The 17,735-nt window shown below is 32.8% G+C and overlaps 1 protein-coding gene across 2 annotated transcripts in view; it reads left to right on the forward strand.

The window, feature by feature from the left end:
- LOC140448035 (unconventional myosin IC-like) overlaps window positions 1–17,735 on the forward strand; it is a 116,112-nt gene that overhangs the window by 66,376 nt on the left and 32,001 nt on the right. The window contains exon 1 of one of the 2 annotated variants that reach the window (XM_072541079.1): window positions 6,382–6,525. The exons of the other annotated variant lie outside the window; for it this stretch is intronic. The gene's annotated coding sequence lies outside the window, so the exon portion shown is untranslated. Of the gene's footprint in view, window positions 1–6,381; window positions 6,526–17,735 lie in introns of those variants that run through there. 2 annotated transcript variants of the gene reach the window in all.

Consider the following 17,735-nt stretch of genomic DNA (forward strand, 5'->3'; position numbering starts at 1 on the left):
GTCGTGTCGTTTCAAAATGGTAAGCGCTCAATACTTAATAACGACTGTTTTCTTGAAAATTACTTGAACAGTAGTTAGTTGATTTGTCCAGCTTCCCCATTCTGACAGAAATCATTTGTTTATTATTGCCATTTATCAAAAAATAACGCCCATCAACGAATACCCTCTCATCAAATAATACGCAAACCGACACCGCAGATATTGATGTAAGTGGAGAGTAATTTAAAGATCCAGCATATTGGCCAGAAGTATTGATAGATACTGTTAGACTAATAATTTTAGACATAGGTCCAGTACAATTAAAAAATATTATTTATCCTGTAAATAATTTGAACAGATCTTTTAGCTCTACCACAGATTAACAGACCACTCTACTTACTTCGTAAAAAAGTTAACTAATAATGAAAAAGTACCTAGAAATAGTAGGAAGTAGTAGATTCAGTATACTGCTTTTCCTGCAAATTATTTGAAGTTTGTTCTAATAGTTTTAGCGATAATAATGGTTTAGGGACTAGCAACACCTGTCTCAGGTTTTAGAAAGACTACTTAGAAAGAAACTAGTAAGGGGCATTTCGAAAGTGTTAAGAAATGGGTTGAATTAAAAAAAAATCGATTGAAAAAGGTTTAACTGTATAGGTAAAGGTCTATATGAATCAGAGTTTATTTCAAATAGAAAAAAAAGATGGACATCTATTTTAGAACGAATTATTTTTGTGATTCAATTTTTGGCTGGACAAAATTTAGCTTTTAGGGCAACAGTAAAAACTATTCGAAAAAGGTAATGGCAATTTTATGAAATTAATTGAGACAATTGCAAAATTTGATAGTGTAATGGCTGACCATATCGGCAGGATTCAAAAAGATGGCACAAAAATGGCACATTATTTGGGCGATAAAATCCAAAATAAAATAATCACCTTGGTAAGAGAAAGTTAAAAAATATATAATTGAATCTTTAAAAACGTGCAAATATTTTTTAATTATCCTTGATTGCACATCTGACATTAGTCATCAAGAAAAAATCACAATTCTTGTTAGATTTGTTTTTGTTGTTGATTTTTCTAAAACTGTAGAGGTTCGAGAACATTTTTTAGGATTCTGCGAAGTTAGCAACATTACTGGTCAAGGTTTAGCTGATTTCATATTAAATTTTTTAAAGGAATCTGATATTAATATTGCCGATATGCGAGGCCAGGGTTATGACAATGGTGCCAATATGAAAGGCAAACACAATGGCCTACAAAAAAATCTTAGATATTAATCCCAGAGCCTTTTTTGTCCCTTGTGTGAGACACAGCCTTAATTTAGTCGTGAATGATGCAGCAAAAAGCTCGCTTAAAGTTGCCAATTTTTTCAGTATTATTCAGGAACTATCTTTCTTTCTTTCGGCATCAACATATCGATGGAATATTCTTTTAAAATAAGTGCCTAGGTTAACGCTAAAACCGCCATCTGATCCCCGGTGGGAGAGTCGAACTTTATGCCGTAACGACTCTATGAATTGGAAAAAGTTTATGATGCACTGTTCATCTTTTATAGTGATACATCTAAAAATAATGACACAAGGAATACTGCAAGTTCCCTGATTAATAAAATAAAATCAATTAAATTTATATGTTTCTTAGTTGTTTGGTACAATATTTTATCAAAAATAAATGTAGTTAGCAAAATCATGCAAAATCTGACATTATATTACCAGAAGCTGCACAAATGTTAAATGGAATTAAAATATTTTTACAGATATTAGATCCGACAATGGGTTTATAAATTTGCTCAATGAAGCTAAAAAATAGCTCAAGAAATGGATGCAGAAATTTCATTTCCTGCAGTTCATACAGTTCTAACAAGGAGAAACTTAAGACAAGACTTTTATGAATATTAACATAAAGATGAGCCAATTGAATTTCCAGAATTACATTTTAAAGTAAATTTGTATTTTTATATTCTTGATATTGCCATCTCAAAATTAGATGAGAGATTTCAAGATTTAGCAACACATTTTGAATCTTTTGGTTTTTTTAAATAACTCTCATGTGTTCTCTAAACAAGAAATAATGAAATATTGTACCAATTTAGAAACTAAACTAACTGACACGGAAACTAAAAATTTAGATATAGATGAAGTAGATCTTTACAATGAGATTGATATATTGAATATTTCCTAATTTATTTGTTGGGCTTAGAATATTTTTAACTATGCCAGTCACTGTAGCTCCCTGATATAAGCATCCCTCTACGATTAAGAATGTTAAGGGGCTACGAATTTAAGACGCTATTATACGGTGTAGAGGCCTGCGCTGTCAAACAGAACAACATAAAAAATATTTAAAGTTTCGAGATGTGGTGCTACCGTCCAATGCTGAAGATAAGTTGGGTTGAAAGAGTCACAAACTTTGAAGTAATGCGAAGGATAGGAAAAGACCCAGAAATTTTGGCAACGATCAAACGTACGAAACTCGAATATTTGGGTCACCTTATAAGGGGACATAAATACTTCTTCTTCAGGTTCCTTCTCCTATCGGAGGTTGGAAATCATCATCGCTATTTTAATTTTATTGGCCGCCCTTCTGAATAATTCTAATGAGCTGCAACCGAACCACTCTCTCAAATTTCTTAGCCAGGATATTTTGCTTCGTCCTGGGTTTCTCTTCCCTTGTATCTTCCCTTGCATAATTAATCTAACTAATACGTACTTCTCGACCTTCATTATATGATCCAGATATTGAATATTTCTAATTTTAACAGTTTTTATGCCTTCACATTCTTTCTTCATTCTTTGTAACATCTCTATATTAGTTACTTTTTCAGTCCACGATATTCCGTGGATTCACCTGTAGCACCACATCTCAAAGGAGTTTAATTTTTTGATTTCAGACTGTTTTATTGTCCACGCTTCCATGCCGTATAGTAAAGTAGAAAAAACGTAACAACGTAGTATAATTAAGGTTACGGTTGCAAAGTAAGTTCTTCAATTTTATGAACGTGTTTCTTGCCATTTCTATTCTAGATCTGATTTCTTTTGTTTGATCTCCATCTTCGGTTAGCCACGTTCCTAAATATTTGTATGTTGGACATAAATACGCATTAGTTCAAAATATAATGCAAGGAAAAATAGAAGGAAAACGGAATCCAGGCCGTAGAAGAATGTCATGATTGCGTAATTTGAGAGAGTGGTTTGGCTGTACCACTAATGAACCCTTTAGGTCAGCTGTAAACAAGGTCAGGATAGCCTTGATGATTTCCAATCTCCGACAGGAGTGGCACAAGGAGAAGAAGAAGTCACTGTAGCTCATAGGAAGCGATCATTTTCAAAACTTAAATTAATAAAAAAACTGCCTAAGATCTACCGTGAGCCAATCCAGGCTTACTAAGTTAGCTAAAATAAGTATCGAGGAAGATATTTGTTTTAATTTAGATGTGACTGGCCTAGTTAGGGAATTTGCACTTAAAAAGGCAAGAAAATTCGATTTTAATATTTAGACGTGTATACCTACCTAGTGTTGTATTTCTTTTTTCTTTATTTTACTTTATTTTTCGTAAAATAACTATGTAGATTTTTGAATTTTGGTTATACCAAATTATATTTATGTACATAATATGTTGAATAAGCTCATATTTATATTATAGGTATGCATCTATTCGTTGACTTAATAAATATATTTTTATGATTTAAATGATCAAAATTGTGTTTTTATTAATTTTCCCTAATTTGCGATGTTTTCTTATACACGTTTTTCAAAACTGCTGCTGAGGCGGCAAATGTGGTTCTTGCACCAGGGTGACAAAACCTCAAGCCTCAGCTCTGAATATTTAGGATTATATGTATATCACAAGACTTCCGATTTCATTATCCTATTTTTTTAAATATATCGTATTAAACATTGTTTTTGGAATTTATGAGATAAACAACTTTACTAGAAACAAATATTTAAGTTTTTTACTGTAATTGTTGCTAATAACGCGGTAATTCTTAAGCAATTTTAGATAAAACTTATCTTTAACTATTATCTCTTAGGAAATCGCTACAATTTATATGCGAACAAAGCAATAGTGCATTTTCATATTTTTATAAACCGTTGTTCCTAGATGCAATGTTATACTTCCGTTTAATACAATCCAAGAAACATTAACAAAGAGTTTCTCTTTTCCTTTTACAGAAAAATATTTCGTTACCTACAATTGTAATCGATTGTCTTGTTCACCTGCTTTAAACTAAATAAGAGAAAATATGTATTCTATTAATAATAAAAATATGTAGCAACATGTTTTCTATTTCTGCAATATGTATACAAGTCATCCTCGATGCACTTACTGAGTGTTACAATTTTTAATAGGTATGCTTACAAAAATAATGTGAGGTTAATACGATGTAACTAAAGTAACTATAAAGAGTCAGTTTATACAAAGCTTGTCAAAAGTCCACCCCTTCTTATTATTTTCTGAACTGTAATACTAAGAGATGCATCAAGTCAAACTAATTTGATTTTACTCAACAAACTTAAATTGACTTGAGAAAACCAAACCTTTTGTGTAAAAAGTGTGACTTGACTTGATTTCGGTATCTTTTGGGTTTGACTTGAAATCAAACTTCTTGAAACAGTATGAATGTTGAATATCATATTGCGAGTTATAATATAATGGCCGCTAGAATCCAGTATATTCGTTCACGCAAATTCAATAAGAAGTTACCGCCTATCATTATCGAACTTAAGCAAAAGAAGTATTATCTATCTATATAGTTGTGAAATTTGGGATGAAATAAAAAATGCATCAATTCAGAATTTTGGAGATCAGAGAAATGAAAATTCGCTTACAACGGATCTAGTAAATTTGAGACAAGAAAAAATAATAAGACTTTTAAGTTTTGTTCTTGAGTAGTTTTAGTAGTGCTAAGTAGTGTTGCTGGTGTTCTTGGAACATCGGCGGTATGTATTGTTCGCAGTAGGGGTGATAGAACCGTCCCTATGGTACTCTGGCCTCCGGAGCTCCGTGTTAGGTCTGTTTCCCAAGTACGAAGAGATTAGTCTCGTGAGAGCCTTGCTGTATCGGTAGCATCCCATTTCGTATGTTATTCCTTTATGCCAGAGTCTATCAAAGGCTTTGCTTCCGTCCAGGAAGGCTGCTCCTGTATACTGCTTATCGTTAAATCCGGCTGTTATGTTCTCTGTTAGTCTGAGTACTTGTAGTTAACTGGAGTGTTATATTCTAAATCTGGAATCTAAAGCTTATCTAAGCTAATCTAATACTAATTCCTCTTCTGGAATTAGTCCTAGACAGTCTGTTTCTGATTGGAGTCTGCTAAGTACGACTCTTTCTATAATATTGCTTACTGCTAGAAGTAAGCTTATCGGCAGCTTGTAGTTTTGTGGAAACTTGGTGTCCTTTCCTGGTTTCAGGATCATGATAACGTGGGCTTCCTTTCCTCGGATTACGAAGAGTCTCTATTTGAGTATCGCATTTGTTATGTTGCTTAAAAATATGATCGCTTTCGCTGGTAGATACTTCAGAGCTCTGTTTAAAATGTTATTAGTCTAGGTGCTTTTCTCGGAGAGCTAGTTTACTTATTTCCTATGGAGGGTCTCCACTTTCCGTCTTCGTCTTGGTGATAATTTAGTGTGCACCCTCTCTCGAGAGTACTTCTTATCACCTGGGCTTTTTCTTCAATGTAGACAATTATATTTTCACCGTTTAGTGGGAATATGAGTTTTTTTTGAAGTTTCCAAATATTTTGCATATTTGGACCCTGTTCCTCCATTTCTTGTCCCACCTTTGGCGTCTGTATTCTGCTAGCGCTGTTTTCACTTCTCTGTTTGGCCGGTTTGTTCTGTTTTTGTCTTTCTGATTCCTTGTTCTTCTAGTTCTCTTTTTGACTCTGTTCTTTTCCCTTATGTCTTTTATTCTCTTATTTGCCTGGATTATAGCTCTAAACCTTACCATGTGTGTTTCTAGCTTTTCTTCTGTTTCTTAGTGCGCTTGGTCGATATTTTCGAACTCTTGGAATAGGGCAAAATGAGTACCTAGCATCTAATTCTGATCTTTAAATGATATATATAAAAAAGAATAAGAACTGACATGTATCATGTATAGGAAATTAAGATTATATAAATTTTCGATGTCCCCAAACATTCTAATTTCTGGATCGTTTTTTCTTTTCCTGGTGCTTTACCTAATTTTATCCTGACTATTATTTTATTAATTTATTTTTACTTACTTTATTTATTTCTCTTCTTTTAACTGCTTTGTAATTAATTTATTAAATTAATTAAAAAACATCGCAATCATAATATGTCATTTTTAATCGATCTATTATTAATCGGCATAATAACATTATTGGTTTAGGTTTATCTCTTTAATATAAAAAAGCATTCTTTATAGATAACTAGCATGTATGCTGTATGAGATAATATCGAGATAAAATTATAATCTTATCTGCAACGAAAACCTCGTATACTGTCTAAGTCTAAATTAATAATGGTGTGTGTTAGAGAGTGAGGTGCCCGGTTCAAGAAAAACTTTTACCAACTGGTATGTCAATATTTTGTTGTGGTTGTGTTGCTTTATTATAGTTGTTGGAAACTGCTATACAAATGTTATTATATTAAAATATACAGTGACGGTATAGATAATATTATTTACGGTATTATTATTAGGTTATGACTGTGTATATATGTAGGTATCGGGATATATTTCTTTTAAAATACCTTTATTAACAACAAAAAAGCGATATTGGCAAGGATTTATAAACTTTTAAGATAAAATATATAATTTTGTATTTAATTATTCGAATCTAGTATAGTTAAAGTAGGTTCATGTTAAGTTTTAGGCAATTATCACATATTAGCTTACAACGCAACACAGCGGTTTTTACCTTATGGACTTGTATGATAGGTACTAGTAAAAACCAAAATTAAATAAAATCGGCAAATTAAAAGACGAGTCCTACACTTTCCTCTTCTGTCTTTCTCCCCCCTTATCACTCTTCCCCTCACTCTCATTTTCTGCTCATCCATCACTACTTAGCGACCTGTTCTGAGATTTTCCCAATTCCTTTAGTGGTCTTATTGAACTCTTGTTGGTCTCTTTTCGTTTTTTTAACTAGTTCTACATTTTGTTAGTTTTAGCCTTCCAAACTTTATCCTCCTCGTGACATATCCTATAGATTGCCACTTCAATTGTGCTACAAGTATAAGAATTTTATCTTTTCGTATCTCTAGAACTGGACTTTTTATCTCATATTGTGTCTCCTAAGGTGAATATGTTTTTCAAAATAAACCACAAATTTTTTTGTTCGTCGTTTTGATTTTCAAATTGGCAAAGCTTTTTTCCAAATATATTTATATACTTAAGGTACCATTATTCTGGATTACGTTGATGTAAGAAGACAAGATCGTTTATAGTTGTTATATGCCTGTTGTGTTCTGTATTGTAAAAGGTTCTCTAAACATTTTGTCTTCACTTCCTCTCTAAATCATGGAGTTTTCTTTTTTAATATGTTTTGGGTTCTTCAACGGTGCTTGAGAGGTCGATTTTTTATGGCTTGACGACAATACATATTTCAATGTCATCATGGGCCGGGTAGCTTTCTCTCCATGTAATGGTAATCTATGAGGCATTGAAGTGTACTGTTCATGTCTCTCCAGCTCCGTCGCTTCAGTTTTCGGAGGCTTGCTTTGGAGAAACTTCGCTTTTCAGGCCATAGGGTCTATGATGATCTAACAGCGACGTTGAAGTCCAAATCGTGAAAAAGTACTATTTTATAACGTATGAATGCTGTGGCGGTTTCTTCCTACTGGACTTACCCATATAGCCTAGAATGCAACCTGCATACTGTAGGTGTAGGTGGCCTTCTTGAAAAAACTTCGGAGCATTCTGCATCATTTCTAGAGAATTTTAAAGGCGATTGCTTCAATTTTGGGACAGCAATTAGGGTTGTGACAGCTCTGGCATTCGTTGGCAAGGTTACTTTAAGTTAAGAGTCATGGGTTTGTTTGTGAAATCGAGTGTATGTTGCTGTAGTAATAAAGGGAAGGAAAGTCACTGTTAAGTGTATAATATTCTTCGATTTGCAATCCTAGGATATGGAATGGGATTGGCAAGTGGAAGGAAAATAAAAGTTAAGTTCGGTATTTCACTTATTAACTAATAGAAAGAACCACTCTCTCTAAATTGGTGCGGTGTTAGGACCCACCGTCACAGAGTCATGTGCTCAATAAACAAAAGATAAAGATTATGAGCATTAAATACGAATTTGGAAATAAAACACCAGCCGCAGAGTCTTATAAGTCAGGACAGAGCCTGAGCTGATTGGTTCTCTTGAGGACCATAGACCAGGAATAACTTAGACTGCATTTTTGACTTAGCTACTTTGTTGGCGTCTCTCTCTGATTGGATTGATTCTTTTCCGCGAGTATATATTATGTGTCCTGTTTTAGGTGTCTGTCAGCTCATTGTATCACCAGTATCTCACTGGTGATGTTGGCTCAGTGGATGTTTATTCCTGCGGAGTAGGTAGCTTTGTACCCAATGTCATTTATAAACAAGTAATTTCACAAGATTAGACAAAGGCAACAACAAAACACCACAATCGATCAAAAAACTCACAACAAGGAATTCAAAATTAACAATACCATATGTAACGGGCTTATCAGAAAAATTGAATAGGATAGGAAATAAGTGCAACATTATAAGTAAAACAACATTTAAAACAACCAACACACTCAAATTGTGGATTAACCCCATATAAACATAATATTAAAATAAATATATAACTCATTTACAGAATACTAATATAATAGATAACCCCTTAGCTAAATTATTACACAATGGTTATGCACTGAGATTATACTGTCTGCCCAAACTACATAAACCGCAATTGAGTATTACAATTACAATACTACAAGACCTATTGTTGTCTCTATTAACTCTCCGAACTCCAATAGCAATAGATAAGTTTTTGTCAGAGATCTTGTCTAAATCTTATGATTATAACAATGATTTAAACATAGTTGATTTTTTTTCAATTTAGTGGATTTATTTTTATTTATCAAATTCATCATTTTAGTGAGTTTTGATGTTGTTTTGCTGTTCACCAACTTACCTCTGTCCAGTGTCTTCACTTGTTTAAATAACTGTTGGAGCTCTATCCAACTTCACGCTCCTGATTCTTGGGATGTGTTTGCAGAATTAGTGCAATCAGTTTTTGATACTAATGACAATGGTAAATATAATTTAATTTGTCACCATTTTCAATGGGAAGGTTAGAAAATTGAGAGAATGAACGAAATACGAAATTGTCAGAAATAAATTTAAAATAAGTATATAAAAGTTAACTGTTTTTACTTATTCAATATGACTGACTAAATACCTCGTGAATCAAAGGCCAATAATAAAAAATTTTATCTACCAATACTTTGCACATCTATGTGTTTCTCTATTTAATTTTTCCTTGTGAACTTTGTTTCAGATGATTTAATATCTGCCAGGTTTAAAGTTGTTGGATTTTCAACTCCCTTTTATTAAGCGGTATGTAGATGATCTAATTCTAGTACTACCACTGGACAGAACGTCGAGCACCCTGTCAATGTTCAACGGTTTTGATCTTCATCTACAATTCACTTGTGAATTGAAGGACTCCACCGCAACAGTATACCCTTTTTGGAAATGCCCGTTTTAAGGGGAGCAGATAACATATTAGTTACAAGTTGTTTTAGTAAATCAATGGTTTTTAATAGGTTTCTCAACTACCATTCTTGTCATCCATTTAAATATTCTTTTGTTAAGAAGTATTCCAGTTAAAAACTTCTATTCCCCTTCCTTGATTAACAAGCATCTTTTCTCTAAGAATTATTGTTCTTTACCTAATTATTTACCCATTGGTGGCCAATTAAGGTCAGTCTCAAATGGTACATAGTTGATAGTACAGTTCTGTAAACTAAAATACACCATTGTTACAGATATATGAAGATCAACAATAAGTAGTTTGGTAAATGGGTTCAGTTCCCGTAGTCATCACAAAGGGAGGAAAAAAAACTACAACACATGGGACTCTTTTGACTTCGTCAACATCCCATTATTTGTCTTTACCGTCCTGTTCTCAAATTACAGATAAACTTTTTAAACTGTTTGGAAATACCACTCAAAGTTGTGATTAAGAACGCTAAAACTGTTAGGAATTGGTTTTCCAAAACGAAATCTCCTTTGCTTCCTCTGAACATATCAATGATATTTACCACATTCCTTGTGCAGAATGTAACACTTATTACATTGGGCAAACTTGGTGTTTACTTGAGGGTAGATTTTACATCGTAGTGCTATTAACTTATCCAAATACGTTTGCGTCTTGGCAAACAAACTTGGTATTGTAAGACATCCAACTGCACTTAATAAGAGAACTGATATTAGTAACTTATGTTAAATAAATCAATCTTTAATTTTACATAATGTCGATTCCATACATTTACTTAATAATTTTAAAAATACATACTGCATAGATTCTTTGAAATAAACAGAAAAATTAATGAAAATATAATAAACAATAAAAAAATATTTAATTATATATAGGGTGGCCGGAGGAAAGCGAAAAAGAGGCATTATCAGGAACTACAACAACATTTTTGAAAAACCCAGCCGCAGGTCAATTTTTGATTAAAGGTGGACGCATTTTCCGCTATTTTCGATTATTTTACATTCACCCTTATACGAGGTATGTCAAAAAATATGATTTTCACTCAAGAGTAAAGTATATCTTTATATTTCACAATATCGAAAATTGTTATTATGAAAATTTGTTTGGAAATAATAATTGTTTTAATATGAAATTATATCCTTCTAATTGAAAAAAATTTCTCATTATATTACTTATATTATTTAACATGGCTCTTAAAGTGATAGTAAAAAAATTTAGGTTAAGGGGAACCATTTATAAGTAAAAAATTGCATGCGCTTAACGGACGTTTTATTTCATTTGTTATAGGAATATTTACATATACAAAGCCGCCTGTAAATATTTTTAAATGAAGACTCTAATCTGCTTACAATAAAACAATAAAACAAATGTTTAATAAAATTCAAGTAATTCGTGTAATAAATTTATACATAGCTATTTTTCGGTGACATCGTAATACAGTTTACTATTTTTATTGGGAATAAGCCACAATTTTACTGTAAAATAAGATTTTTTTGCGGTTTTGATTTCCACTTTGTAAATCGTTCTCAAAATACATAATATTAATAAATTTGACAAATTTTGTTTTTTGTTACTTGGTGAAAAAAATTCTTCTAAAAATTGAATTTTACATGACTCATTCATATCGATAATTTAGACATATATTATACATTTTAATATATAGTTTATTGGATTATACGAAATCAACCTCAACTGAAGAATGCTCGTCAGAAATATTGTAGCATGTGATTTGCCTTCAAAAAGACCACAACATGCAACTGATTGCAATTTTTTAGTCGGCATCTAAGCCAACATTGAAAATATTTGTAAAGTTCGTTTATTATAATTTTTACCTATTTGTCAACAAAATTAAAAGTAATGTCATTCAGTATAAAACTTATATATTAATTAGGTAGGATATATCTAGTTATCTACAAAAATGTAGTCGCATATATTTGTATTGCAAATAATAATGAGAAAGTTATATCTGTCCAAACTATAATAAAATTTCATTAATCTTGTGAATCTCACGATAAGAGTTCGTTTCAAAGAATTATAAAGTATAAAACGATGCCGTACTTTAAAATTATCAAGATCAAAGTTCCAGTATAGAACTAGATTAGACTTTTTTAATATTATTATCAAACATTATTTCTTTAATATAAAATTACGTACAGATTCTAAATTTCTTGGTATTTATCGGTATTCAAAATGTTTAATTTCTGTTTTAGGGTTTATTAATGATTGTAAATAAAATTTCCTATTTTTTTTATTTATATAATATAACTAACTAGTCGACCGGATTAGCCAAGCGGGCTGGGCGGCTGGCTTCTCCTTCGCTTCAATGCGAGAGATGTCAGTTCAATCCCCGGCTCGGTGTACAGAAAACAAAAAGGCTAACGCAGCAGTTTAAAATTCTAAAATGAATCTGCGGCTTAGTCTAGAATCTGCTGGTATCTGATCGGCCTATGGTGGAGCAGTACTGCAAGAGATAAGGGCTTGCGGCTAGGTGATACTCCTCCATAGATCCCTACCGGAAGGGCGTCGAACGCCTAAATACCGGGTATATATATATATATATATATATATATATATATATATATTATAACTTTATTTCATTTTTAAATTGAAACTATCCTGTGAACCGGTTTTCCCTCTCTTTCTCTCCTTCTATTTCTATAGAGTTGTCGATTAAATTAGGATTTGCCGTCCCTATGTGCATTGGTGTTAAGTATTTTTTATTTTGCAGATTTTATCTATTATATAATTTCAATGTAATGTTCTCAATTAGTACGCAGATGTTTATTTTTAAACCAGAGAAATTAGCAAAAAAGGCCTTTTCGTGACATTCTTTGATACAGGTATCTAACTGCATTCGATAAATTAGGTGATAACTGTAGGTAATAACAAAATATGCAAAGAATAAACGTAATTACTTATAATAATACAAGCAATGTAAGATCGCTATTTAATTTTATTTTGTTATCACCAAAATATAAAATAAAATTGTTTACATTGTATACAGGGTGTTTCAAAAAAAGGTAACCCCGTCTCTAGGGTAGGTAAAAAACTGAAAAATAATTGGGGTTTGCTAAGTAAAAAATTTTTGTAACTCCATCCGTTTTCAAGATACAGGTCGTTGAAGAAAAAAAAATTTTACGCATTTTTTACGATTTTGCCGAAACTACTGGCAACATTGTAATGAAATTTTATACGAATATGTTTTGGAAGCTGATACATCCCATGAATTTGTTTTTATATCTGATTCTCATAGAGGGCGCTAGTTACACGGATCGTACTAAGTATTAGTCAATATAACTTTTTTAAGAGTATAATTATTAATCAAAATTTCAAGTAAACTTAAACATCATTTAATTTTACACGAAAAAGGTACTCTTGGTAAAACTCGATACTGTGTACCGTTTTCGGAATATTTTGATTTGAAAATTATGAAGTAATAATTGATGCTGGTAGTAATGATAACGTTCTAATAGGTATACCTCTATTTTCTCCAAGTGTGCCATGGAAATCTGACATTTATTGATTGTTATGACGATAAATCAACAATAATTAGAGTTTTGAAACCTTGTTATTTGTAAAATCAAATCAAAATGTACTCAAATGTTGAATACACTGACATGCTATTAACCTTAGGCGTTTAGAATGTTTAGGATGTTCTACTGCAGCTGTGACAAGTTATGTAGAAAAGTTTCCTAGAAGAAACTTACCAAGTAAAAAAAGATTTAGAGCCGTTGAACGACGTTGTCCAGAAACTGGGAATGTGAGACCAAATAAAATCAATTCTGGTAGACCAAGAACAACAAGAACAATTAATAAAGAAAATAATATTTTAAATTTACTTGATCAAGATCCAACAGTTAACGTAAGGAATATAGCAAGACAAACAAATACTTCTTCTTCGAGTACTTGGCGGATACTGAAAGAACAGCGATTACATTCTTATCATTACAGACAAGTCCAAGAGCTCTTGCCAGATGATCTACCGGTTAGAGTGGATTTTTGTGAAACATTGCAACAAAAGACAGCCCAAAATCCAAATTTTTTAAAACGCATTCTTTTTACGGACGAGGCCACCTTTACGCGACAAGGTATGTTTAACTCCCATAATGCACACTACTGATGTGATGAGAATCCACGAGTCAAAAGGGTATCACATTACCAACACTCATTTAAAGTTAATGTTTGGCCAGCAACTTCAGGTAACAAATTAATAGGTTATTATATTCTACCTGGAAATTTAAATGGTGGTATGTATCTTGATTTCTTAAACAATTCCTTATTCGAGATATTGGAAGATTTAACGCTAAACGAGCGAAGATCTTTATTTTTTATGCGCGATGGAGCTCCACCACACTTTGATAGAAGGTGTCGTAATTGGTTGAGTAATCATTTTCCGAATCGATGGATTGGTAGAGGTGCAGAAGCTCCGATTCATTGGCCTCCTCGGTCATGCGATTTTAACCCTTTGGACTACGCAGTTTGGTCGTATATTGGACCAAGAATTGGAAGAAAGAATTCAACGTCAATTTAATGACATCATAGCTGATCCCCTACCGTTTAGAAGGTTAATGGAATCTTTAGAAAAAAAAAATAGACTTGTGTTTTCGCGAAAACGGAGGGCATTTTGAACACTTACTGTAATTGAATTTTATTTTATGTTCTTAGTCATTAATTTAATTTTCTTAGCTGTAACTAGCGCCCTCTATTAGAATCAGATATAAAAACAAATTCAGGGGATGTATCAGCTTCCAAAACATATTCGTATAAAATTTCATTACAATGTTGCCAGTAGTTTCGGCAAAATCGTAAAAAAAACGTAAATAAATTTTTTTTCTTCAACGCCCTGTATCTTGAAAACGGATGGCGTTACAAAAATTTTTTACTGAGCAAACCCCAATTATTTTTCAGTTTTTTACCTACCCTAGAGACGGGATTACCTTTTTTTGAAACACCCTGTATATACATGAAATATGTGTTTCCCTAATATCGGATACCTTATCTAAATTTGGTAAATTATCTAATTTGGGTTTTTTATTACTAAAAACAAAATAAAATTTTTTTTATTATGTTTAACAGAATTATTTTTTTGTAAAAAATATCGGTTAAAAAAATGTATCGAATATTAAGCGATAATTTAAGCTCTCCTCTATATTTAATATTATCTTTTTAATCGTTAAATAATTTAATTTGGTAATATGCATAAGCCTTTCTCTTCAATTTGACAATAGTGACATCCCTCACCCTCAGTATAGATCGGAAATTCTCTTTCTGTATGCGGATGACACTGCTCTCCTCACGTCAGGGCCAATGTCTGTATTCGAAAGAGCGCAAAACTATCTAAATTAGGTGGTGCAATACATGGAGAATGACTATAAACGCCTCCAAAACACAACTTATATTATTCAAATCTTCCAATTGTCGTGATGTTCATGGCCAGATAACCTTGTTAGAAGAAGACTTTATTCTCTGAAACTCGGTTTCCTATCTGGGAGTTCATTTTAGCAGGACTCTCAACTGGAAAACTGACATGCAAAACACCTTAGACAGGGTAAGAAAGAGGTTTAAACACCGGTTAAATGAGCAGAACGTCAACTAAAATATTATTGCGCACCTACAAAACCTTTATAAGACCCCTAATCGAATACAAGGCATGCGTCTACGCATCACTTAACAGCAGCCAAAATAACACCATCATGGCCACTGGAAGGAAAATCCTTGGATTCTGCATGAGGAAGTGCAGATACATCAGGTAGCCAATCTAACAACGATTAAGGACAGAATCCTATACCTCAGCAGGAGGTATGTCCTTTGCACTATTGCACGCTCAAACAACCGAGCAAAACAAATACTAACGACTAAGACTATACTAAGACGCCATGCAATCGCTGAAGGCAAATACTCACCAGGGTTCCTGATGTAAAGAAAAGTTCCATTCACTCTAGCAAAACTTCTACACAACACTGGAAACGAACTTCCTGATGAGTATCTTGATATATTAGAATCAACTTCCATTAAATATTGCAGCTAAAAACTGCAAGCCAAAAACGCTGATTAAGAGCCGTTCCCAGTATGGCTGGTAACCCCTTTAAATACCTCCCTTTGAGCTGCTTAGTCTTCTTGCCAATAATTCCTCTTGTGCGCTCCATATCATATCGTCCATATCACATTTGCCACCTTCTGAACCCCAGCTTTTTAGTAATCCACCTCTACATCTCTACAAGCATTCGTCATCGCGGTTACCACACCCCCCTAGCTCCGAAAAAAGGAGTACCCCTTCCTTAAAGAGGTAATAGCCTAAACAAGGTTAAAATATTGGATCGATCGATCTTCAATTTGGTGCTTTCATAAGTCATGTATACCCAATAGTTTATAATTATAGTTTATAGTTATAGATAAAAGATATCTGGGATAAAAAATTTCAATTCTGCAATAACTTTTGAAATTTTTATAACTGAATATTCGTGATATTGTCCCCATTCTCACGTGAAATTAAAGTTTTTACTGGTTTTCACCTTTCGTGTTTAAAATCAAATAGCGATCTTACATTGTTTATAATATATTGTTTATTAGTAAAAAATGACGTTTAATATTTTGCATAATTTATTTATTACGAACAGTTGTTTCGCGTCTATCTTGTCTACTTAGCGTTTCTATATCCATTTTATTCCGAATTTCTTCATTTCTGACACAATCTTAAGATTTAACTTGATATCTTCTATAGAACCCTGTTTTAAACGTATTCTTTTTACTTTTATTCTCTTCTGGTAATAGCCACACTTCTGCTGTGAATGTTACAGTGCTTTGTACCAACAATCTGAACACCTTTTTCTTCGTTTGATTTTACAAACTTTAATTTCATAGTGAGGAATATAACTTTCTTGTTATATTATAAGTTTCGTTCTACATATTCTACCACGACAGGTAATGGAAAATACCATGTTGTAAAATTCGAAAATTCTCGCCTTCATTATCAAGAACACTTATATCCCAAATATAAAGCAACAAAAGAAAACGAATATCTTCATTTGCTTCAATTCATTATATCACAAAATTATGCACAAATTAGATAATTTATGATAAAAAATACATTTTCTGACATCATTAACCACTTCCATGACGATAAACTTTTTTTCTAGAACTACCTGATATCGAAAATTTGACTATCAACTGCTGTAATGAAAGGTTTGATAATGTTTCTATAATATACGTTTACGTCACTTTTTTATATATACTAAAAAAATATTTATACATAATTGTATGTTAAATACTCTTTTCTAATGTTTTCGTAAATCTAGACTTTTAAATACGAAGAGTAAATTAGTTACAACAGATTTAAAAAAAGAATTATTTATTTTTGAAGTACGATGAACTCTCTTTCGACAGACACCTCTATCAACGGGAATCTTCAAAAAAAGGTATATGGATATATTACGGATATATGAGCTTGTACTTTTAAAACGGCCTACACACGTCCCGACCGTGCCATCCGACACAGCTAAACTCCCAGATCATCCTTGTTGGAGTGAGCTCTACGCAACTCCCGACCATGTTATCCGAGACAAGACAACAAGACAACACTTCCCGACCATCCCTGTTGCTACGCATGTTCCGACCATTACTACAGTTACATTTCTCAGATTCTCCAGTTTCTTTTTCAAAATTGACCACGTTGCATCTGGGTAAATTCTTTTGATGATTTTCAGAAAAGAATTGTATGCTTCATTCGTCCGATCTTGGTTTGAATACGAATCACACTAAACATCCTACAAGCAGCGGGAAGTTTTGTAGCTTTCCAGTAATTACTTAATCATGGTTTTCTCATCCATCGGTATCTGAGGTATTTTTGTGGACTGAATACTCCGAGCGGCTACTAAGAGTTAACTGATTCGACCAAAACTTGTGGTCGAAGTTCGGGGTAGGCGGTTGGCCAACAACGCTGCTCACGTCCTGACTCGATAGGTGTTGGGTGGGGAAATTTTGCTGTCGGAATGTCGCGTTTGTACAACCAAATCGGTCGGTCTGACTGTCGGGTACAACTATTTTTGTCTGT

This window comes from Diabrotica undecimpunctata, chromosome 8 (genome assembly GCF_040954645.1).
Source record: "Diabrotica undecimpunctata isolate CICGRU chromosome 8, icDiaUnde3, whole genome shotgun sequence".
Classification (NCBI taxonomy): domain Eukaryota; kingdom Metazoa; phylum Arthropoda; class Insecta; order Coleoptera; family Chrysomelidae; genus Diabrotica; species Diabrotica undecimpunctata.